The sequence below is a fragment of the Mustela putorius genome, unplaced genomic scaffold, assembly GCF_011764305.1.
Source record: "Mustela putorius furo isolate JIRA1106 unplaced genomic scaffold, ASM1176430v1.1 tig00003845_pilon_pilon_pilon, whole genome shotgun sequence".
In the NCBI taxonomy this organism is placed as follows: Eukaryota; Metazoa; Chordata; class Mammalia; order Carnivora; family Mustelidae; genus Mustela; species Mustela putorius.
The window spans coordinates 72,510,485-72,537,023 of record NW_025421998.1 but is presented as its reverse complement, the minus strand read 5'-3'; the positions used below and the strand labels follow the sequence as shown (position 1 = coordinate 72,537,023).

General features: G+C 35.8%; 1 long non-coding RNA gene across 1 annotated transcript in view; it reads right to left on the bottom strand.

Annotated features, from left to right (window-relative positions):
- Window positions 1–1,069: 1,069 nt before the first annotated feature.
- Window positions 1,070–26,539, bottom strand: part of LOC101679517 — a 66,430-nt gene continuing 40,960 nt past the window's right edge. The window contains exons 8-9 of the long non-coding RNA XR_001177391.2: window positions 18,256–18,397; window positions 1,070–1,278 (exon numbers count right to left, since the gene is read on the bottom strand). This is a non-coding gene — a long non-coding RNA (uncharacterized LOC101679517). The remainder of the gene's footprint in view (window positions 1,279–18,255; window positions 18,398–26,539) is intronic.

Sequence of the window (26,539 nt, the reverse complement as noted above, 5' to 3'; positions counted from 1 at the left end):
GGGCAAGTGCTGGCAGCATTGCTTTAAAAAGAGCACACAGATTTCACAATGAAACAAAGTAGATTCAAATCTAGGCTTCACCATTTGTTAACTCTGCACCTTTGAACTACGCAATGCCTTGAGTCCAACTTTCTTATTTATAAAATGGATATGATGCCATTCTTTTTCCTACATCTGTGTGTGTGTGTGTGTGTGTGTGTGTTGATGAGAGAGAGAGAGATTTCACTGTTACACTCCTTCAAATTCAAATTTCAGGTTTTATTTAGGACCCTTAAAGAAAACATCCAGGATCTCTTAAAATAGAGTGATTTAACGAAGACTGGGAAGTATAGCAGCTTTTTAAAAATAATCATCAATAATTACTTCTCATGTTTTTATAATTATTATTCTCCAGCTATTCCGAAGAATTTGTGGTAGGTTGGTACCTACTATGAAACCAAGAAACCCTTAAGGAGATCTCAAGTAACGATAGAAGATAGACTTTAGTTTTATCAGTTTGTATTGTTAGCTCCAAGCAAAGACAAAGCCAGTGATTTGGTCAAGATTTCTGTTCTCCCCAAGCTTTCATGTGTGGAGGCTGAAAGTGGATCACTGAATCCCTTAACTCCTCTCTGTCAAACTGAATATTCTGTGACAATAAATCCTACTTGTCCAGGCTTACTCTTTAAGTAAATTGGCATCAATGAAATAATCAAAAGCAAACCAATTATGTTCTGGCATCTTTTATCCATCTGTTTGGATTTAACTGCCTATTAAATGGTGTTTGCATATGAGGAAATGCTCTTTTGTAGGCAGAGGTACTCAATTATTTAGATTATACATTTGAATAAACTGTGCAGTGGAAGGACCACCCTTGTAATGTAGGACAATTACATTTTCTTGCATAGTTTACAGATTATTAAACTAATATCAATTCGACCCACACTACCAGTTGCTGGATTCTAACCTTTGCCTTCGAGACTTAGCTACTATGAGGGTCTAGTTTCTACCCCAACAATTAGCAACCTGTGTCAATCATTTCAAATTATACCAAATTATGTAAATTGGTTTTGGGAAAAGGATTGTATGAGATGAGACCACAAAAATTTAATTTCAATAAAGATCATAGGTGAGATTTGTAGCTGCTTGCTGCTGCTTGAGGAATCCCAGATAATCTGTGATTCATAAGCAATGGTTCTCTTGCTTCAGAATGGCTTTCCCTGCACATGCAGATCAGGGGAATCCTCTGCCTGAGCCTTCCCAGCACATATCACTGTCCACTGCACCTCAGCTGGGCACCTAGGAGCCACAACAAAGATTTCCTATGTTAGAAATATCTTTATTTAATTTTTCCGGAAGAGGCGTTAGGTTCATCATTATGTGCGCTGTTTAATAAATATAACAAACCATCACATTTGAACTCCATCTTCACAGAATTCAATTTTTATAAGATTACTCAATGCAGTCCTCTTTTCTCTCACTTCTACATTTTAATTACAAAATTAAAAAGTACTTTTTAGTTACAAAATACTACCAATTTGCTGTAAACACACAGAATGCTCCTTTCTGTAATCCTCCCTGCGCCGCACTGGGTAATAAAATTGGCATGGATGGAGATTTTTGTCTATGTTTATAAATGCAGGCATAATTTTGAAAATCTCTATTTTATAGAATAAGATCAAACAACTTGAGAGAACATGAGATGCACACATAGCACACTGGTAACTTGATTCCCCCAATGCGGTTCATTGGAAAATTTGTTAAAATACTCTCTATTCTCTGGGACGCCTGGGTGGCTCAGTTGGTTAAGCAGCTGCCTTCGGCTCAGGTCATGATCCCGGCGTCCTGGGATCGAGTCCCACATCGGGCTCCTTGCTCGGCAGGGAGCCTGCTTCTCCCTCTGCCTCTGCCTGCCACTCTGTCTGCCTGTGCTCCCTCCCCCCCCCTCTCTGATAAATAAATAAAATCTTTAAAAAAAAAAAATACTCTCTATTCTCATAAACCCAATTTGCATGACCTGTTCCTGCATCCTACCAGTCCACAAAAAGAATTTGAGTTAGAGTGTAGACCCTTGATTGTGAACCAGTTTTAGTTTTAACAGATAAATTGAGGGTCAGAGGGTTTAAAGGAATACTCAAAATCAAAGGATGATCTAATAGCCAATAGGGAAGTAGAGCCAGGTACTCTGAATTCCTTGTTTAGTTCATTGTTCTCTGATCTCCAGTGGTTTTTATGCATAAATAGGCAAGCTGAGTTTTTCACATCATGTTTCTTTTATGTTTCAATACAACATAGAATTCATACAAATTTTAGAAGTTTTTGTAATCTAAAGTGTGTTCATTCCAACCCTCATATGAATGTAGAACACAAATACGTTTTCCTACTGGAACACCTTGGTGGCCCAGTCAGTTAAGCATCTGACTCTTGATTTCTAGTCAGGTCATGATGTCAGGGTCATAGGACTGAGCCCTATGTCAGGCTCCAAGCTCAGCCTCAGATTCCCTCCCTCTCCCTCTCCCTCTCCCCCTCCCCCTATGCATGTGTGCTTACACTTTCTCAAATAAATAAATAAATCTTTAAAAAAAAAAAAAAAACTTTTCCTTCTAATAAACTCTGAGTTTCTTCATATCACAGACCACATTTATTCATTTTTATATGCTAAGCTGTTAAGTATTCAGTTATTCAATCAAACAGGAATCTAGGGGTATTTCGAAGGTGTGATTAACATCTGCAATCACTTGACTTTTTATCTAAAGGAAATCATCCTGGAGAATCTGGGTGGGATTGATCTGATCAGTGTAAGGGCCTTAATAGCCGACCTGAAGAAGTTTCCCTCTATGGGCTGCAGTGTCAGCTTCTACCCAAGAGTTTTGGCCTGCTCTTCCTGGCTGCCTCTCTTAACAGATTTGAATTTGCCTACCCACCCCTGGACAATCTCATAAACTAACTCACTGATCAGATAAATAAATATATATCTCCTACTGGAACTTTGATTGATAATAAGTGAGTAACCAGCTGCAGTAATCAGTAAATGTTTTCCAAGTTGGTAAATATAAGAAGGAGTGTTTCATTTCATTAAAAACTATGTATTTGACTTAAATTTGTCATGTTGCTTATAAACATTTTTTTAGTTTTCTAGTATGTTTAAACGCATTACTCTTAATAAACAAGACTCCCTCATGATTTAGGGATTAAATGTCTATTTTTATTTCTTTTGTTAGAAAATATATCTCACTGCCTGTCCTGAGTAAAGTGGACTAGCTTCCTTGGTTACAGAAATGGAGAAGACTCTTTAAAAAATAATATTTGTAGGAAAGAGTGTACATTTATTTAGCTTGTTCTCAGTTGAAGAAAAACCTGGTTAAATCTCCCCAGACCATTATGAATCCCTTATTTTAAATCTCTAGCGCTGTAAATAATGAAAAACAATATCTTGCAAGCGTTGTATTGACTATAGTATCTCTTTGAAGTGAAGATTTGGCTTACCGGACTCAGATCCTGTTCTTCCATTAATTAAAATTCTCATATATTTTTTGAAAGTGTGGAGATATTTTTAAAAATTTCTTAGTGACAATTCAATTATATATTTTTGTTATTGACCAACTGTTCTTTAGGTGTAATGACAATGACAGCATCCTCACTACAAGAAAAAAAAAGGAAACAAAACAAAGAAAAACCCTCTTTCATAGCTAAGAAAAGGAAAAATACAGAATAAGTCTTTTCATGTAGTTGATCAAATATAGAACTTTTTAAGGGATCCCAGTTTCAGATTGGTTCAAGCCCATAGAATATATAACTCCAAGTAAAAACTCTCCTATATTCATGGGTGACAGAACCTGCGACAGATAAAAGACTAGCTGCACCATCAAGTCTTTTACAATTATTTGCATTTCCAATGAATGTTGACTGCAGTCAAGTAATGTCAAGGTGACAGGTGTGCAGGAAATGATTCTGATTCATAATGCATGTAACTCAAGGTGCATATCGACTGTATAACACTATTTATCAGAAATGTTTTGGGACAGCAAAACATTTAGGTAAACAAGGTTTTGTGTAATCAAGGGAGTTACAGGGTAATTGATTCATGTCAGGAGACATAACCTAGATTTGGAAAGGAGGTGGTTTTGAATTGAGGATTTAGGACCTGTGGAGTTTTAATTACATAAATGTAGGATTCCCAAATTTCATTAGCAATATTAATGTGTATTTTGGTTTGCATTTTAAACACATAAAAATAAGTTATCTGGAATCCTTGAGAAAATCCCAGAGACAGTAAAAAATTTAAAGCATGAATATTCAAATGTTTGAATAAATATTGTTTTTCAAATATAATTTGTCTTGAAGTTAAATACTGGCCAATGTTAAAAAAAAGAATCTACCAGTATGTGGGAATTTGGGCTCTACTCTATGTTCCCCAAGTTCATATTTTTGTCTTCAAACACTGAAAATAGCTCTGTACACAACCTACTTTTTATATAATTACTCATTTTGTGTTTTAGTTTTTTCCTGTTTGCTTCTGATCCAGCAACACAGGCAGAACCATGTAAGTTCTATTGTGTGGTTGAGGATTGTTTCTCTGATTTCCTGAGAAACATGGGCTTTCTTATTTTCACTATATGCTTCCCTTCATAGATAAATAGTTGTTTCTCCTATAAGGAATAGTAAAGTATTCTATATTGCTCTTATGGTAAGGATCATAAACATTGAGTTGGAGATTGACCATTTAGAGTTTGTAAATTTTACTTAAAAGGATCCCCATGTGTTAATGAAGCCTCCATACTCTGGCAAAGGAATGAGTATCCCTTATCTAATTTCACAGCCTTTATATCTGCCTCTGGGAGGCGTGTTCATTGAATTCCTTGACCTCACCTAAAGGGAGTCCTTCTTTGAGGCGGCACAGCTTTAGCAGGAAGCTTATTGTTGGGGCAGGTTTGGTGGCCTAGGAATTACTTTAAACTTGGAATTGCAGTCTATTCTTAATAGAATTCTCTACTATTTTTTTAAAAGATTTACTTATTTATTATTTGAGAGAGAGAGAGGGAGAGGTGGGGGAGGGACAGAGGAAGAGAGAGAGAGTATCTCAAGCAGACTCCCCACCGAGTGCCAAGCTTGATTCTGGTCTTGATCCCACCACCCCAAGATGGTGACCTGAGCCGACACACAGAGTTGGATGCTTAACTGCCTGAGCCACCCAGGCTCTCCTAATTCTCTTTACTACTAAGATTTCCAGTCTATTTACTTTCTATCAAGTACATTGGATAATAACCAAAGCCAAACATCTTGTCTAAATATAGAGTTTTTTGATTCCTGTCTCTAAGCCACTGGCCTCAGTGATTTGCCCATGTATATTTTAACTCACATTCGTTAGTATAATGGCCCCTGATTTAGTGTACTGTTTCTTTTATTTTTAAGGTAAAATATATCATGGCTTCATATTGATTTTTCAATTCAAATTCAGAACATCAGGAATTTAAAAAATTTCTTTGATCTTGTATCTATCTATACCTACTTTCTTATTACTCAGGAAGCCTGGTTCTTGATGAGATCAAGAATAACAGAATTAAAATATTGTCTTAAGTACACAACAGTCTCAGAATGCCAGTATAAATGTTATGACCCATAATATGATTACTGAAAACAGTTTAAGAATTTGTTGCAGTTCCTTATATCCCACTAAGGATATACAGTCAAATCACTGGGTTTTAAAGTCACTTATCATAGTTTCTCTTTATTGTAGTTATTCTAGCAACTTGGTATATATTAAAGATTTTCCTATTCTTTTCAACAGTTAAGAATTATTTTTCAGTTAAATTTTATACTAATTTTAGACTTTATTTTATACTTATACTACATTTTTACTAATGTATAAAAGAATTACAAAATTAAACCAACATATGCAGGTACATTCAAAGAAGACAAGCTTTTAACACTGTCTCTTTTTCCCTATTTTACTTCAGGTGACCAAATTTCATAAGTTATCCCTTTTTTTTTTTTTTTGTGATACCCAAAACACAAATACTTGTATACCCCCTTTGTTAGATAACATAATTGCATACTACACACTTTCCTCCACCTTGCTTGTAATCACTTAATATTTTTAACGATCACTTCTTGGTAGAATACAGAGATTCTTTATACTTTTTTATGGCTGTCTAATCTTCTGTTGTATAGAACTGCCATAGAAAGTTCAATCCTTTTTCATTTACCTAGTAAGAGGCATTTAAGTTGTTTCCTTTTTATACTATAAATAATCCTATGCATATGTATTTTCGTATTTTTGTCAGTATATCTTTGGGATAGATTCCTACAAGAGGGATCAATGGATACATAGCTATCCAGTTTCCATTTTTTTTACAACAATTTGAGAGGTCAAATTATTTTGTAATACATATGTTATTTACATGGTATCTATTTATTATATATTAAATTCACTCATGCATGCAGCTGTGTTTATTTCTGAGCTATTTCATCTATCTTCATGGTAGTTTTAAAAAAATATGACCACAAGTCTTTTGATACTCTATCCCCATTCCACGAAGTGGAACTTAAATTTCCCTGCCCTTGGGTGAGGATCAGGCATAGTGACTTACTTATAAACTATGGTTTGTGGCAAAAATGATGATATGTCACTTTGGAGATTAGATGATAGAAGAGGCTGTGGCTTCCATCTTGAGTTTGTGTTCTGTCTCTTTCTGTCTCTCTCTCTCTTTCACGTTCTCTCATCACTCAACCTGGGAGAAGCCAGCTGCTGTGTTGTGTGGCTACATGGCTCAACTTCTGATGACTGCATCCCTAGCCTACTATTTGGCTACAGCCCCATGATAGACCCTGAGTCAGAACTACCTGGCTAAGCCCCAGCTAGATTCCTGATTCTGAGAATAAGAGTGAGGTAAGAAATAGATGCTGTTTTAAGCTCATCAATTTGGGGAAATTTGTTACATAGTAATAGATAAGTAATATATTCTATCTATTCATGAGCCCACCTCATACAGTTTTCATTGCATAGGCTTTATGGTATGCTTTTATTGCTCTTCATTTCCCAAGTTTTTAAGACTACCATTGTTTGTTAAGTCATCAGATTGCACCATATAATTATATTCTCTAGATCCAGACAGAAACATAGTGGTAATTTTTTTTTTTATTGAGGCTGCACTAAGTATAGTATATAAATTAAGAACTGCCACTTTTACATTGAACATTCCTATCTGAATACATGATATATTTTCTCATTTATTCCAAGTCTACTTTTGTGTTTTTATGAATGTTTTCTAGTTTCCTATAAATATTTTGTGTATTTCTTGTTAAATCTATGTTCATGTATTTTTTTTTCTCTTTGCTATGATAAATGGAGTCTTTTCCTCCATATTTCCTCCCCCCTCCCCCTTCCACTTCTTTTATTTTCCTCTTTTGGTTTTTATATATGAATACTTTTGATTTTTGGAAATTAATTTTATAACCTCCTGGGGTAAGCAGAGTCAAGCTCCCCATCCCACTCCTAGACATGTTCATTCTCATCCTCAGAATCTGAATCTGTTAGGTTGAATGGAAAGGGGAATTAAGGTTGCAGGTGGAATTAAGGGTGCTAATCAACTGACCTTAACAGAGGGAGCTCATCCTAGTTATACAGGTGGGGCCAATGTTATTACAAGAATCCAACAAAAATGGAAGTGGGAGGCAGGGAGGTAGGAGAGTCATTGTTTACAGAGATCTGATGTGAGAAAGACTTGATTTGCTATCTCCGGTTTCAAAGATAAAAGGGGCCACAAAAAAGGAAATGATGATGGCTTCAAGAACCTGGAAAAAGTAAGGAAACAGAATTTTCCCCTAGGGCCTCCAGAAGAGGTGTAGTCCTGCCAACACCTTTATTCTAACTTAGACTGAGAACTCTAAGGTAATACATTTTCATTGTTTTAAGCTACTATGTTTTGATAATTTGTTACAGCAGCAATAGAAATGAATGCACCTGAAATTCATTAAATTTTCTTACTGTTTTCAGTGGTTTCTCTATGATTCCTTTCAGTTTTGTAGACATATAATCATGTCATTTGAAAGGTATGCCAGTTCCAATCTCTACAATTCTGAATGCTTTGGCTGAATAACCCCTAAAACAATAATATATTAATATTAACACAGTAGGCATCTTTGTCTTATTCCTGGCTTTACTTGGAAAGCCTCTATCTTCACATTAAGGGCCTGGCTTTTGGATTAAAGGATATACATTTTATCATAGTAAGAAAGTATCCATCAGCTCCAATTTTGTCCAGTGTTTTAAATAAATGGAGTTACATTTTTGCAAATGTTATTCTGTATCCAGGAAAATAATCATATAGACTTTCTCTTTAGCTCTATTAATAAGATGGTAGGATCCTGTTTGCAAGTATTTCATAAGAGATTTTCACTTTGATATTTAAAAGTGTGGTTGATCTGTATCTTTATTTTTTGGTTAATTTTTTTGTCATATTTTGGAACCGCTATCATACTTCCTTTTGAAAATTAAATTGATAAAAGGGAAATGCTGATATATACTATAATGTGGATGAACCTGAAAAACCGTATGCTAAATCAAAGAAGGCAGACACAAAAGACAACATATTGTATGAATTAATTTTATGAAATGTCTAATAAAGTCAAATCTCTAGAGCTGGAAAGTAAATTAGTGGGTGCCTAGGGCTAGAAGTCAGAATGAAGATTATCTATAAATGGGAAGGGGATCTTACTGGAGTGATGGAAATGTACAAAGAGTAGATTGTAGTGATGGTGATAGCACAAGTTGGCAATATACTAAAAATTGTTCATTTGTACATTTAAAATGAAAACAGATTTTATGGTAGAAAAATTATAGCCTCACTAAAGTTGTTAGAGTCATAAATTTAAAAAAAATAAAAATAAAAACCTGAAATGTAGTCCTCCAAAACAATACAGTGGTGCTTAATAGAGAAAAATGAAGTTGGACGTTTCGCTCATTTTCCATACTCTGAAATAGTTCAAGTAGCACAGACATCATCTAAGATATAAATGTGTGGGAGATACCCGAGGTGAATATTGGGCTTGGTGATCTACTGTGTGCATTAGGGGTGGGGAATTAGAGTGAGGTCTTTATGATTTTCTCTACTTTTTCTGTGGTGATTGCCCTGTTTAGACTTTTTGTCTTTACTGAGGTCAGTTTTGTGAGTACAAGATTCCTTTAAAAATGAATTTCTTTTTAAATTTAAAGCATATACAGACAGAGATAAGTCAAATAGATCTTTACTTTGTGATTTTTAAAAAATTCTTTAGATATCTTCCATTTATGATTTTTAATTTTTGTGTTTTCTCCCTTTTGCCCTTCATTATCAGGTGACCTAGGAGACTATCTGCTTTGCTGATCTTATTTTATACAATGATAATTGGACTTACAAAATATGCCTTGGTGTTGGTTGTTCTGTGTAAGTTCTTCTAGATAGGCATTGTGCTCTTTTAGTGTGTGCTTTCAATATATATTTTTTTAATTTCAAGAGGTATTTTTGAGCTACCCATTTCAGTAATTGTTCCATTCCATTGCTTTGGTTTTCTTCTTTGAGGACAACTATTATACATATATTTCATGGTCTTTTCCTATATTATATATCTGTGGCTGTCTCTTAAAACCTGCTATCTCTTTGATATCATTTTAAGCCTATTTAATGGGATATAATTTACATACCATAAAGTTCATCCACTTTAATTTTTACTAAATTTATATAGTTGAACAGTAATCAACTGTTTAAGACCATCACATTATGCTACAGCATAAAACAAGCCATGAGAAATTAAAAAGGAGGGAGATAATACAAAGAAAAATATCCTAGTAAATCAGAATTAAATTAAGAAATCAAGAACAAAAAAAAGTTGGGAAATCCTCCAAATATATGAAATATGCAAGTCATTTGTAAATAACTCAAGAATCAAAGAATCGTTCACCTATAAGATGTTTCACAAATACCTAGCTTCTTCGAAGTCTTTGCTAACTGCAAAATCTAAGATCAGTTGCAAATGGTTTCTAATGAAGAGTGTATGGGTAACAAATTGCTGGTTCTTTGGACTTCTCCTAATTTTGGGTTGAAATCTAAACATTGTAGACAATCTATTTTAGTAACCCCATATTTTAATTTATTTTTCTAGCAACTTTTTGTATGTGGCTTTTTGATTTGGGGGGATGTTTTGTTTTGTTTGTTTTGGTAGCTTGTCTTACTCCAGAAATCTTTTTCCTGTTATTTTTAAGTGCTGATATGTCTGCTCCATTCTTTTATTCTGATTTCCCTGACTTCCTCCTATAACTACATGGCTTATGAGGCAGTCAATGATGTGGGCAGAGGTTGTGTTAAAATGTTTCAAGTTCATAAGGCTACCACCTTCTGTGATCCATTTGTGTGTGAGTTGGAGAGTACATTCAATGTTCATCCAGTCCTCACATCTCTTTCTTGCCTTTTAATTTCTTCTGCATTCCCCTGAGTCTCCTCTGTAGATGTTCAGCTTCCCAGTCAGTCAGAGATGTGTGCAGAACTTACCAAGCTCTGTGTCCTTTTAGGATCTTCCTTCAATTCTGGCTGGTTTGCCTCTCACACCAACTGTGGATTTTCCCATGTCTTTTCTATGGAAATTTGTTCCTTACCATAATTGCCACATTTATCTGACAAAGCTAGAAGTTTTAACCTCCTGCTCCAAATCAACTTTGTCCTCTCTGACAGGAAAGCTGTTGGTTGTGTACTAAGCTATTGATCTTGAGCACCTAAGTTTGAGGGTGTGTATGTGTATGTGGCCAAGCCAGAAGAGGGGGAAGAGAAGGACCATAGCACCAGCAGACGGACGTGCCATGCATTACTGCTGTTCTTACCCAAAGACAAAGCATTTTTTCCAGAATTAATGCTTGGTGATCTGTTTTATATCTTCAGTCTATTTCAACACCTTGGATTAGCTCTTTCTGAGAATTATATTCAGCTAAATGGATTCACCTTTGTAGGCCACCATTGCCACAGTACCTCGTGTTCTTTCTTTGGGTTCTAAAATTGTTCTTTTTCACCATCCATTTTTCTTAATATATCTATTATTGATTCACTCTTGTGTGTGTGTGTGTATATGTGTTTTCTAATAAAATTTATTTATATAGACAAAAGATGGGCCAGATTTGGCCCCTGAGCCCTGGTTTTCTTTTCTTTTCTTCTTTAAAGATTTTATTTATTCCTTTGACAGAAAGAGATCACAAGTAGGCAGAGAGGCAGGCAGAGAGAGATCGGGAAGCAGGCTCCAAGTGAGCAGAGAGCCCGATGCAGGGCTTGATCCCAGGACCCTGAGACCATGAGCTGAACGGAAAGCAGAGGCTTAAACCACTGAGCCATCCAGGTGCCCCGAGCCCTGGTTTTCTGATCTTGTTTTGAGTTTTCATTTGTAGCTTGGACTGATAAAAGCTATGAGTGGAATGAAGAATACAGTTTGATATACATGGAACTACACAGTTTCATGGTTTTGTTTTTTATTTTGTTTTTGCTTTTTTTTCCTGCGGTGGAACTAGAACTATAAAATCTGCTATTCCTTCTTGGGAATGGGGAATGGAACCAAATTTTACTGAACAGTTGCTGGTGCCAGGCATTAAGCCAGATATTTAATTCTTAGGGCAATCCTATCCAACATGTGGTATTAAAGGGATTATGATGACATATTTAGATTTAGGGAAGTTAAATTAGACTGTCAGTTCCTTGAGGGTGAGGAGCTCAGAGGGCTCATTCATGGCTGTGTCTTGAAGACCTAAAAAAATGTCAGCATCTAACACTAGATAATTCATCAGGCTGCTTTATAGTATCAATAATGGGGACATTCACAAAAAGAGAAAAAAATAATATTAAAAAATATAAAGGTTATTATATGAAAAGATATTGTATATGAAAGATTAATGTAATCATCATAAGAAAAATTGGAATATCATTGAGTTTACTTGAACTTCGGTTATGATATACTATAACTTTTAAATGCTTCAAACATTTAAAAATTGTGAAATATACTCTATACATAGGGGAAAAGCGTGAATGTATAGTTGAATGAGTAATAAGCCTTGCAATTATTAGCTAGATCAAGAGATGAGTTCACAATATCCTCCTTACCCACTATTCTGACTTTTGTGGTAATAATTTTCTTGCTTTCTTTCTTATTATTCTTAAATTTGTATGCCTCCCTGAATTATGTAGTTTAGTTTTGCCTGTTTATTCAAGTTTGTGTTTCTTCTCATTTAACTTTCCTTTGTGAAATGACTTTTTATTTTATTTTTTTCTACAGACGTCCTTCTGGCTGAGTGTTTCTAATTCTTATTTATGGTGCTCTTTCCTGTCTTCTATTTATTTTTTTTTTGAGCTCATTTTGACATATTTGGTTACTTTTTGTATCCATTTTGCAGACAGGTTTTGTGGCATGCTTTTATTATCAGAGAGGATGCTATTCTCTTTGTTCTCATTTCTTACAATGTTGTATGGGATTCCTTTTATATTGCACATTCTTACATAAAATTCGTTTACTTAAACTTTTAAGAAGGAGTGGTCAGGGTAGTTTTTCTATTTTCTCTAGAAGAACTGACTCTAGAGATCCTGCTTTGGTTCTTTTTGCAGAAAGATCAAAATACTTTCTGAGATTTGCTTTCCCTGCTGTCCTTCTTCCTTTTTATCTGGACCTTGTCTTTATTTCGCTGTTATTCTTCCCCTCTTGCTTGATTTACATCCGAGCTTCAGTAATTTATTTTGTTATCTGTGTGTGTTTGTCTAGGAAAGGAACTCGGGTTTTTGTCTTTGTTTTGTTTTGCTTTGCTTTGGTTTCAAGTATTTGCCTGCCTGCCTCAGCCTGCTCACCTTGAAATGAATCCCGTGTTTTCACTGCATTAAATGTGCAAACTTCTCTCCATTTGCAGCTGCTTTTTAAAAGGGCTTACCACCCTTTCTAATAAATGTCTTTGGGTATTTTGGGGTCCTCTCTGTTGCTTTTCTTTTCCTACAGAGCTACTGGTGCCGCATTGTACTATTTATATTACCATTATATAAGAATTCTTACTAGAAGGATCCCTAAGACTATTTGGATATTGAACACCTCCTTTTTAGGGGAGTTGACTCCATGAGCTCATGAACAGTATCATAAGGAAGCCAAATAAAAGTTATACGTAGGCTCAACAATATGGGTGTCTACACGAAGGATGACTTGATTGTGGAGTACGTACAATGCACGGTTTATCCATAATGTCTAATCCTAGACACCAGTTATAGCATTGTATGTGTGCATTAGGACCTGATGGCAGGTTAATTATACTGGACCATTCCATGGTGAAGGAGAAGAAATTTGTCTTCTCCAGAGTAAAGTTGCATTCTGCATTTAAATTTTCTTTCTCTGCTCTTTATGCCTGTGTTCAAATATGTAGACTTCCTGAATGCTTTTAATTTACTATAATGGTATACCATGTAACTTGCCTTCAAACAAGACACTCACATGAAAGGGGAAGACAAGAGACTGCTGGCCATGCCAGTCATAAGTTCAAGGTCCAGCTTCATTCTCATTTCTTTGAAGAAGTCTTCTTGAGTACAACTCTTTGGTAATCATTACTTCTTCTCAATTTGTAGTGCTTACATTTTTATATCATCTAATTTATCTTAGCACTTACTATCTTGTTCTATCATTCAACTTCCATGTGTACATCCTGCTTTATTATTAGATTTGAGCTTTTTATTTATTATTTTTTTATTATTTTCTTAAGATTTGTCAGAGAGAGAGAGCACACAGGCAGGGAGAATGGCAGGTGAAGGGAGAAGCAGGCTGCCCACTGGGCAAGGACCCCGATGTGGGACTCAATCCCAGGACCCTGGGATCACCACCTGAGCCCAAAGACAGATGCTCAATTGACTGAGCCACCCAGGCATCCCATGATTTGACCTTTTTATTTATTTATTTATTGACCTTTTTAAATAAAATCTTATCTCACTGTTTTCTTTTGGTCTAACAGAATATTTTACACTTAAAGATTGTTTGAATATTTTGCACTTAAAGATTGTTTGTTGATGACAACCATAATCACAGAGCCCTAAAATTGCATGTGGTTTGCAAGGGCACTGAAGCCCCAAGCCCTCCAATAAAAATCCCCTTTATCAAAATGTTTTATTTTTGTAAAAAGGTTAGAATTGGCTGAAAGAAGTCAAAACCTCTCTTACCAAGTAGCAAGGTCCAGGAACAGTGTAAGATCAGCAGACATTCATGTGGTCTTAGACTCTTCCTATCACTTGCGTAATTGTGTGTCAAATGTTTATATTGAAAAAGCAGACACGTTTTTTTTATCTTCTCTTGTGAAAGAAAAATAGTTCTTCCTCTTTGTAGCTTGCACTAATTTCTAAGAACATAATAAATATAAAAGTTTATCTACTGACTTCCTAGAATGTAAGCTCCAGAAGGACAGGAATTTTCTCTCTCTCTCTCTATTTTATTCTAGTATTTAGAAAACTGCCTGCCATATAATAGGGATTTGATAAGTAGGTCCTGGTTGTTTAATTGTGTGTGGTTCAGTTGTGTTCAATTGTGTGTGATTTCAGTTAAAAACTCTTATCAAAACCAATACACAAAACAAAATTAACACAAAATGAGAGCTTATACAAGTAAATGTACTTATTTTAAGGTCTTTCTCTCCATAGAGAAAACCAAAAGCATTCTGAACATTGGTATCCATCTAAGAGACATAGATTAGCAGCCTGTTTTGTAGACAAAGGCATGTGGGAGATAGGAATATAAATCTCCAAATTCACAGATTTGCTGAATCCAAAAACTGCTTTTAGTTCTTCAATTCAGTTCTTTCCTTTAGTGAACTAAATAGAGTATTCCAAATAAATTATGAATAGTAGCTAATGCCATAAGCTTATTTAGGGAAACCCAAACCTGATTTTCAAACCTGATGATAGCCCGGCTTTTTAGAGTGATTCCAGTTAGTCCTAAATGACTTCCCTAAAAAATCCTGTAACAGCAGTTTAATTTAAGATTTCACTTAACCAGGAGGTCAGGGAAGTCTACTTCATAACCTCATTTCTGAAAGTTGACTACTCTGTATACATGCTTTTGTACTACTTGAAACACAATTTGACAGAGGGCCTTGAAAGAGTAGAACAGGATAATTCCTAACTAAGGGAACAATTTCAAGAAATGACCAGTTTCAGTTCGGAGTTCTCTAAGGGTCTATTTCACCTTCGTCATTGATCTTTCCGTTTGAAGTGTTCATTTACCATCCTGACATAATCTAGGGCCGCCCTGCATGATGTTGATGATACTTTTGTCAACGTGAAGAATGCGGGGCCATTGTTACAGAAATCGTACAAGAAACAGAGACCTTAATATGTACCATCTGTTTTACAAAAAAGCTCAATGTGGTAATGCATTTGCAATACCAGAAGCAATATCTCTAAGACATGAAATGAACATATGTTGTCTAAGAGCCTTCAGGCTGACATTGAAAAAGAGAAAAGATAGTACTTCAAGGCAAAGACTGTCCCAGTAGAAAGACTGCCAGATCCAATATGGCTCAGCCTATTGACGAGTCTCTGGTGAACAACTTCATATAAAGATTTTCACATTGTTATGGGTCGTACAGCTCTCTGGCCTATCTTTTTCAGCATGGGTAAAATCGTAGAAAACACTCTCTTTGTCACGCTGGGTACTTTTCTGTTTCAGAGCAACAGATGTTGTCAGAAAAAGTCACCACACAATAAAGTGCTTGAATGATTATTTCTTAGGCTGGAGGGAAACTGAAATGGTGTCTTCTGATGAGGGGGCAGGTAGTTTTAAGAACACAGCTAAAAACGCAACTAACTGAAAGCTGTACAGAAACATTGAGCTGTTTAGCAAAAGTTGATGAATGGTAGCTTTTACAGTTTTCAAATATGTATTGAATACAAGGGAAAGTTCTGACCTAATTTTTCTAGATTAAACTCTAATGTAAAATTATATTTCACAGTGTAATTTTTTAGAGTAAGAGAGAGAGAGAGAGAGAGATGGGAAGCAAGGGCAGAGGGAGAGGGAGAGAGAATCTTTAACAGGCTCCAGGAGCCTGACGCAGGGCTCTATCTCGTGACTGACCCTGAGATCATGACCTGAGCTGAAATTGGGCATTGGCTGCTTACCCAACTGAGCCACCCAGGTGCCCCTACAGTGTAAATTTAAAATGTATGTACACTCATGAATATTCAGTATGTACATAGCCCATAAGTCTGTGTGTGTGTGTGTGTGTTATATTTGTATACGTGACCATCAAAAGAAATTGCAAAGGTCAAATGATGGATTATTAAGGCCAGTGGAAGGAAGAGTTAACAGCTTAACAACTGTAGTTTGCTTATATTTCAGTTCCAAAGATTCAGTATGGGTTTAAGTTATATTATGCCATAATCAGGCTTAGTTCTTCATAACTATGTCCATATGAAATAGAAGCTTTACATTAAAAAAAAAAAAAGAACAGTTGAAGAAATATAGCTGTGGACCAGGAGCCAGGAGATCTGGCTTCGAGTCTCCAATATCCTTGTAGAATGTGCATAACCTCAGGTAAATCTGACCCAGGTTCCCCTTCGAGGCCTTGGTTACTTTAACTATGAAGAAGGAGCATGAACTAAATGACCTCTAAGGTCCTTTCCAAATTTAAAAATTAAATTGTAATTACAAAGAGACAATCATATAGTGTAAAATAGCAGAAAGAAAAGGTGTTTTATGTATAAAGTCAAGATAATTAACCCACTTATTTTATGTAATTTATGTTTAAAGCTATATGTTGATCTATAAGAGATCTTATTTTTTATGTCTGTCATTTGCATGACATTACATAAAATTGTGTTCATGTTCATCCTAAATCTTACATACAAAAAATGTAAAACACTTCATTGTTACTGGCCTGTTAGCTATTGGGCAGGTAAAAGATAATGGCCAGACCCAGTTACAACCATAGTCCTATGTATTCAGAAGTAGTTCTTAGATGATCATTAATGTAAAGTTATTTTTTAAAATGATCTTATCTTATGTAGAAATGGACTCTATATGATAGCTCTCATGGCCTGCTGAAGATCCAGGATTCATTCCAGACATCCCCAATGCTTTTCAAGTTATGATCCAAGGGTGGCTTTAATGAGGAAAGTTTGGTTTTGCTCCAGGGTGTTATTCAAGGCACTGGGTCCATCCTCTTTTCCAACCCACCAATCCCTGCTGCAATAACTCTTTGGATTATGCCTCTCATAAGAAAAAGCTGGATGGTTCATTAATTATTCTCTGGTGTATGCTACAGATAGAAACTCCCAACATAAAAACCAACTTCTGAGCTGAGATTTGTGTGGCAGGCTTTTCCACACCCTCTTCTGAAGCTATACTCCTGCTTTCACTACTAATTTTTAATTCCCTGATCATACCCTAAATCTAGTTTCTGGTCACTGTCTCTTCCTTACTATTATGTTACATAGCTTCCGGTATTTCTGTTATATATTCTACCTAAAAAGTTACAAAGAGCAGTGACTGGTCTGGATACCCTTGAATTTAGAGCTTTATTCAAACTGCTGCCAGGTCTCTTGACCTGTCAACAATCAGGAGTGGACCAACAGGAATTCTTCTCTTCATGGTGGGTCAGAGGAAAGCCACTGGTGAAATTCACTTCCAACCACACAAAGTTCAAAGGCACTGGCTTGAGTGGTGTGTGTGTTTATTCAGGAACATGTGGATCTGATGAGTGTGAGGAGATTGGTGCAGTATGGCTCAGATGCAAGTCGTTGAGTATAATTGATTTTTAATGGGCTGGCTACCTGCCACCAGATGTTCATCAATTAGGTACGCTTTAAAAACCAACACAGCTGCTTATTTCATGCTGACTATCCAGTGGCTGAGATAGTGTTAGCTCAGCATAAGAAGTCATCTCTGTGTCGAGTGACCATACATTCCAATTTGCTCCCGACCAGTAATGATGTAAGCCAGTAGTTATTAGTAGCGCCTCCTTTTTCTGTCTCAAAATGCCCCAATTTGGACAGTTAATCCCATGGGGATCCTACCTATCTGTCATGCTGTTCTTGGCCCTCTACACATTTAAGTTAAACCTCGATCTTGCCCTGTAGCAGCAAGTAATCCATATTAACATCATACACAGGGTAGGTGTTAACCTCTGTCTTCCATGTCTAAAATTAAAATAACATTTTAATTTTAGACATGGAAGGACTTTATGGATTACATTTAGTCCAGTGCTTCCTAAGACAGGTTCATGAATCAGTGAGTTAATTTTCATCAACTTACCTCTGATTCTCCAGTTTTCTTCCTTTGTTCATCCTTTCTCTTTCCTCTTATAGACTGTCTCTGGGGCTGGCTGATTTCTTTATCTTACAGGTAGTGCTCATGCCCAGAGAAGGCCTTTCTTTCCGTTGAATCAGCATCTACCCTAAAATAAGGTGATCAAATGACCTTGTTCTTCACAAAGGAATAATCACTTTTAGGCAAAAAGCAAATAACTATCCTAAAATATATTATAAGATAATTTAGTTTTATGTCTGTAAGAAAGAACACAGTATTATTATAAAAGGATTTTCTCCCATCCTATTCATGTCATTTGAGTGTCATAACTTAGCTTTAAAAAAGATTTTAACCTTCTTTATGTTGTTACACGAGATACTTTAGATAATTTGCCTACTGGTAATTTTGATTAGAGCTGACCCAGCCCATACCTATGGAGACCACTTTTTCCCTGAATCTCTACTAATCTCCAGGAAATATTTATCCTACCCCCAGCATCTATTTACACTTCTTCTTTTTAAAATTTAATTTTCATTTTTATCAACGTAATAGATGTAGAGTTTTTAAAAATCATAAAGTTCTAAAATTTGTATGAAATATAGCACTCCTGTTCTCCAGTGACAATAACTTTCAATTTTGTTTAGTTCTTTCTTTGTGCCATTACCTTCATGCTTTTAAATAACATATTTAATTTGCTGATTTTTGACTTTTTTATTTTAGAATATTTTAGATTATTTTAGACTTTTTGGTCTATTTTAGATGTTTTACAACACTCCTCCACTGCTAACATACTTTTCCCATCTTTATTCTAATATCCCACAATTCTTGTTAACTACAGAATTGGTGTTTGCAGTGTTACCAATAGGTAAATATTGCTAAGGTTTAAGCTATAAAGTATATTATGACCATATTTTCTTTTTTATATAACTTTTTCTTAATTTGAAAATATGACTGCCTATTTTCCTGCTGTTTCTTAGTTTCAGTGTTGTTTAGTTTTCTGTGTATTTGTCACTAATTTGACAGCTCTAGCTTTCCCCCAAAACTGTAAATCTCTCAACCCACTCAAACATTTAAGGTAATTGATAGGTTAATTGATAATTTTTAACTTGCCATTTATACAGCAATGTATATGTTCCTTTTTATTTTCCTTGAAATCGCCTCCTGGGGACTTGGTCCTTTGACTCCAATCTGTAGCCTTAGGAAGGAGGCATTGCTGCTATTGCTGTTGTTATTCCTTTCATCCACTGTTAATGTGGAGACATCCAAGGCTGTCATGATGTCTGACTTACCACAAATTTAGTGCCTTAAAACAACACAGAATTATCTAGTGCTCTGGAGGACGGAAGTCTACAATGGGTCTCCTGAGCTAAAATCAAGAGGCCTGCAGCCTCCATTCCTTTCGGGAGGCTCTAGGGACAAACCTTTTTCCTCACCTTTTCAAAAGGCCTCTGCATTCCTTGGCTTGTAGCCCCTCCCTCCATCTTGAGAGCCAGCGATGGCCTCTGAAGTCTTTGTCACATCACGTCACTCTGACAATGACTCTTCTCCCTCCCACTTCTGCATTTATAGACCTTTGGGATTTTGGGGGGCCAACCCTGATTATCCAGGATAATCTCCTTATTTTATGGTCACCTGGTTAGCAATCTAAATCTGCCTTTGCTATTCACAGGTTCTGGGGAGTAGGGCACGGACAGCTTTGGGGGGCCATTCTTCTGCCTATCACAGGCTCTTGGATGTAAATGCAGACTCTTAAACATTCAATTCTTTCCTCAGTATTTCCACTTAGATTTCTGATGGGCATCTCAAACCAAATTCAAAACCAAACTCTTCATCGTCATACTCCATAAACCTGTTCTCCCTTTAGCCTTTCATATCTCAGCAAATAGTCAAATAGTCAAGAAATGTTAATTGCCAAAACAAATGATTGATACCTTACATATTCTTATATCTCATCATGTCTTTCAGTAAGTTCTGTTTGTTCTGTTTTCAAAATATATCTAGAACTCAACACTTCTTCCCACCTTGCTTCCATACATCTAGTTGCCCATGAGAGTTCTTCTAACATTGTAAATGTTAGTAAGTATTCCATGAATGACCTAGTGAATGGATGTAGTCCTCCCAATAACATGATCACATGAATAACTATCTTCTATGCTAGTTTATGGTTTTCTCTTTGTTTGATTATGTTTTATCTGTAATTCAGATTTATTAGTCTAATAATAATAGTTTATTAGTCTAATAATAGTGTAATTCTAATTTATTAGTCTATATACATCTTTGATAAACAAATATTTCTTCTCAGTGCAAATTAAGGAATACATGGTTCAGTCAGAATTCTTAACTAAAAGCAACAGAAATTATTGACTTAAGTAGTAATAAATTTATTGTAAATACCTGTGGCAGAAAAAATTGGCTAGAGGTTTAGAAAAGCAGGTTCTGAATGTAGGTAGGAGCAGAGCAGCTACATTATCCACTCTGACTCTGCTACAACCCTATTATTTAAAGATAAGTGCTTCGACATAGGCTTTTCTTTTATGATTTTGGATTTTTAAACTTTATTATTTATAGAATTTTCTTTCTAGCAATATTAGTTTTATATGACAACCATTCTTAATCTATCACATCATTAAATTAAGGGGGAAACATGATGAATTGTAAATGAAAATGACACAAAGGATAAATGCACATGATTTGGATTTAATAGAACTTCTATTTGATGTTTTAATCATCTTAAATTTCTCTGATGTTATAATCAATGACCTTTTATTTTTGTATTTCCTCTCATATGAGTTGTGTTGATTTCAAAGAGAAGTTGAACATTACATTTGATATTTTTGAACTTTGATTACCTAAATATCAAATGTTTTTGAAAATTAAGATTTCCAATAATCAAGCAACTCCCTGGGAATGAGGAGGACACTAAAGGACAAGATATGGCCCTTACTTCTTCGCAGTTGAATGCTGTTCGTATTAGATTACATTTATTCTAAATGGCCAAACACGGTGCTGTTCCAACCTAGTTTGCAATGCATGTGACTCGCACAGTTAATAGTAGTGGGTCAAACAGTGGTGACTAATAAGGCTAATAAGACTTATTCTATGTTGGAGCTAACAAATCCTTTATCAGTACTTCAACCACTCTGCTTATGTGGCCTCATTGTTAAGATTATGCCTTTCATCTATGGAAACCAATCCCTTTCATATACAATTTCAGCAAGAAGCTTATAAAATGTGTATTAAAGCAGTATTGACTTGTCTAACAATAAAAAGTACAATTAGGCTTCCAACACAGAGCATTTCTAATTTGCATAAAAACCTCTCTAACCTATTCCTTTTACTGCAGAATATAACCAAAAGGTTATATTCTGTTCCATGCACCAGTAATTACTCTAAAATCACTAGATAGATGTACCTATGTAATATTGTTCAGTTCTTTATGCAGATCATTAAAACTGAATTTATATGCAAGATATATCAATAGGAAAATACTATTAAAATCATTAGAAGAAATGACCAAGCACAATGGATTCCTTTTACATAATATCACATAATGTAATAATTTAAGATAGTTTCTTCCTGAGAGCCACTGTCTTGATAAAAATCATTCCAAGGGTAAGACTAAAGACGTACTTTCATTCCACCTTTTTATAGGGGCTTCCAGTTTACACAATGTATAATTTTAAAAGATCACTTTTAATCATTGGAAAGGGTCATTATGAACAGATTTTATGTTAAAAAAGAAAAAAGTAGGTAAACTGATCTGCATCTTGTGATTACTTTAAGAATACTAGAAATGTTCATAATGGAACATTTTTTATTTCAGAGCCCAGGTTGTTCCTCGGCCATGTATGATCCTTGTCACAGAAACACGTCTTACCTTAGAATTTTCATTCCTCTTTTAAAACAATGGAAACTTGTGTGATTCTTGTGTTCTTTGATTTCCTTAAATGACTCCCGGGAGGAAGAGTTCAGACCGTGGCTGATTCTCTACTTCTTTGCAAAGGCGGCATGAGAGTGGTTTGTGACCACTGCTGATGAGCCTTCCCATGGCTGTTTAATGAAGAGCAGCGCCACTCCACCGGGGTAACACAGAATGACATTGCCTCAGGTCACTTCAGGGCATGTCACATCATGTAACACAACATAACCTGATGTAACCTGATCCAACAGGTCAGGTGCCTGTTGCGTATTTGTAGGAAATACTTTTTACTTCTCCTCCCGAAGAGGGGCCGTGTCACCACGCATAACGAAATGTCAGTTCTAGCTCTGGGTGCAAGGAATACCAGTGGAAATCACTTCCTTCCTTATGACAGTGGACTCTGTTCAGCTTGAGTTACTTAGAGTGCATGTCATTAACAGGACTGAAGTTGTGATTATTGAAAGTGAGTTGAAGGAAATCTGCCTTAATTAGAACAAATTTAAGACTCGACCAAAATCATAGTGGAAACAGAATGCTGTATTTTTAAAAACAGCAATAGCAGCAGGAAAGGGGAGAGAATGAGTTGTGAAATAAGTTATCATTTTAACAAAACAGCATTTTTTGCAAAAGAGAATTCGATTTTCTAGAAAAAAACAAAGGAACGGTGAAGTGAGGTTTTTTTCTTTTAAACCCGATTAATCAATGTACTTATCCACTGTGCTGAGTGCATTTAGGTATGTAAAGAGGTGTGGTCCTTGCCATTTGCCTTCAGTAGGCTTAAGCGAATATAGAAACAAGACAGGTATACATTGTACACCCGAAATTGTAAATGCAACCTCCAGGCTCTCGGCCGTATGTTCTAGAGAAAGCGAAGAAAGAACAGAACATTGCCTGGAGTAGAAAAGAAGGTCTCAGGGACTTCAATTTATTATTACCTGCTTTGAGTTTAATGTTCTAATCTCACAAGGAAATCCAAGTCAATTACAGGGTTCAAAATACATGTAGCTGACTAGGAGTAGTGAACTTTAAAAACATCTAACCTAGGGCACCTGGGTGGCTCAGTGGGTTAAAGCCCCTGCCTTCAGCTCAGGTTATGATCCCAGGGTCCTGGGATCGAGCCCTACATCAGGCTGTCTGCTCAGCAGGGAGCCTGCTTCCTCCTCTTTCTCTCCTACCTCTCCCCTACTTGTGATCTCTCTCTATTAAATAAAGAAAAACAAAAAACATCTAACCTAAGTTTATCAACAAAGGTAAATGGAATTTGCCTTGAATTCTTTGACTTGCCTTAGAAATATTTTTAATTATTTAGAAATAAAACTATAGGATTCATCAGTAGAAAATATGAAATGAAAGGAAAATCATATAGCAGTACTATACAAATTCACTTTTAAAAAGTTAATGCATGTTTATCTATTAAGGATCGCCCATATCACCCGTTCTTTTTAATGAATTATTCAGTTGACATAAACCTCATGTTATATGGCTCTAATTAGTTAGATATTAAAGGAGAAGAACAGTAAAACAAACAGCTTAAGAAAAGATATGAATGAGCTTTTTATGGGACATAAGAGTTTCATATTGTGTTAACTTGAGGGGTGATGCTTTTTCTTCCTGTATCTAGATGGGGACACAAGGACAAGTATGAGGGGCAAACATGGTGAAGGCATTTATATGATCACAGAATAGTCTTGCTATTTCATCAGTAGTACTATAGATTTTCCAGATCAAAGAGATAAATTCTGTGTTTGCTGGTGTGTTTTACGAAACCTAAGTCAAATATGAGTCATTTAACAATTATCCTTCACTTTTATTTTTTACTTTGAGAGAGAGAGAAGAGTGTGAGGGTATGCACATGTGCTTGATCAGTGGGGAGGGGCAGAGGGAGAGGGGAGAGAGAATCTCAAGCAGACTCTGCACTGAGTATGGAGTTGAGGGTGGGGCTCAATTTCATAACCCTGAGATCATGACCTGGCTGAAACCAAGAGTCAAACCCTTAACCAACTGAACCAGCCAGGCACCCCATCCTTCACTTCGAATAATTTGTCCCATTATTCACAAATTTCTTCCATCAGTTCATATGCTCAAGATTTGACTGTACATATGTTAATAGGTAAAGGACCATAATAAACTAATATATGCATCAAGAACCATTAATAACACAGATGTCAGAATTTAGTTCATAATTTCATTTTGAAGGACAGTTGGTTTCAGCTTAAATAAAACCTGGTGCCTCCAATATAAGCGTATAACTTGTTACTACCAAAATATAACATATATGAAGTCTAAGATATATTTGACATACTGATAGATTTTATTGCTTCATAATGAAAACTAAAAGCTTTACTCCAAACAAGACATTTCCAGAGTTGAGGGGGAAAAAAAAACTATCCAAAGTAATGGGATGTTTTGGTTATCTGTTATCTGTTCATTCATCTCTACCGTGCCAGTGTTCCCATCTACAATTTTAATCGATTACCTAAATAATTCTAGTTAGATTGACACTGATGAATACAAAAATAAAATTATTTTGTGCTCTGGAAGCAACCTGGCATTAACTTAAAGATTATTAAACTATTTGGAGTTTATTTCTTTGAGTACCAAACCTGAGCAGAAATGCCCAGAAGCTATAAACCATAGCTAAACACTACTAGAGGAGTTTTGTGGCTCATGTTTCAGTGCATGTGTCCCCTTTTGGACAGTCCCTCCCCCTCTCTTTTTTGGCCTTTTTTCTGTCTTCTTTTCCCCAAATGTCCTAAGAGGAAGGTGAATGGAAGCCATAGTTGGGACTAGATCAGGACATCCGGGATTAGTTGCTGTCTAACCCGCCTTGGTCACTGGATTTGGCATCACACACTTTAGGTTGTTGACCAATTACCAAGTATGATGGAACTATAAAACCACAGCTGCTGGAACTGAATTAGTTTTTGATAGTCGCCAAAGGCGAACCAAAAACCACTCTCAGATGATGATAACGCTAATGGCACAGGAATTCCACCCCCCTTCTCCAACTTCATTGCCCTCAAATGAACTAAGGGGATAAAGAACATTCCCTCCTAAATTTCACAAAAACTTTTCTCTAACACAGTACCACAATGAGAAAATGTGAATAGTTGTTCTCTTTTCCTTTGGCTTGAAACTTAGCTCACAAAGAGAGTTCACACTATGTAAAGATTTTCACAGTTATGTACTAACAAGTCTGCAGGATTTGCTGTACTTATACAAGGAAGTCAGATTTGAAAATAAAACCAGTTTTCTCTTTGTGGACACATGATGAACATATGGCCAACACCTGGAATTTATAGAGGCCTTTACCTAATAAAACCTTCTGAGACATTCCAAGAATGACAACAAAGTGATGGCATGAAGCAGAACTGCCAAAGGTAATCTTCTTCACCTTCTGGTTCTTTTAAAGCAGAAAACATAAAACTAACAACTTAGTGCCCCCCAAATGCTTATGAAATGTGCATTAAAGAGGTGGGAGCCCAAGTTCCCTGACAAAAGTGCCATTATATCATGATTGTGAGTGTCTTTCTGGATTGTCTCAGAAAGAGCTGGTTTATGAGGAAGATGACTGATTGGGAAGCATACTATTAAAAAGTAGAGTAAGACAGATTGCAAGATCAAGTTCAAAGTTTCCAAAGTTTCACTTGGAATGTTTTTATAACGGAGTGCATTCTTAAGTGATAAAACCACATACAACATGGACTTATGATTTTATACAAATCTCTTAAATTTAGCTGCAACTTAGGGAAATGGCATTTGCAAGGTGATTCTAAGCTCAATATAGACATTAAAACTGAAATTCCCAATTAGGAAAAGAAAAGTTGATGGGATTCAAAATGAAAACAATAAACAAAAAAACCAAGGTTGTTAAAAGGCATCAGAATAAGACAGCTTAACTTTTAAAGGAAACTAATATCTTTGTAAATCAAAATAATATAACTGAAATACTTTGTGTATTGCAATATTTTGCACATAATGTTTATTATTGAAGGTAATCACAAAATCAGAATTAACCCTAATCCTGAGCTTCACCTGACCCCAGTTCAGACTTCAGCAGTTTATGATATTGTAACCAAGATTCACAAAGCATTTAATGACAAATCTCCAAGCCACTCAATTCTCACACCCTACACCTTAAGGGTCAGTCAAATGGGGCAGAAGAAAAATTATTTCACCCACAAACATGCACCATTAAACTAACTGACTATTGGTTATCAGAGTTATGTGCTATAAATACCTGTCAGGGACCACAAAACAAAAAAACTCTCCCTACTGAACCTCCCAGAAAAATGAGCCATGTGATACCCTCTGCAATTAACCACATATATGCCATTATCAAAGGAAAAAAACAAAAAAAAGTTGCTGCAG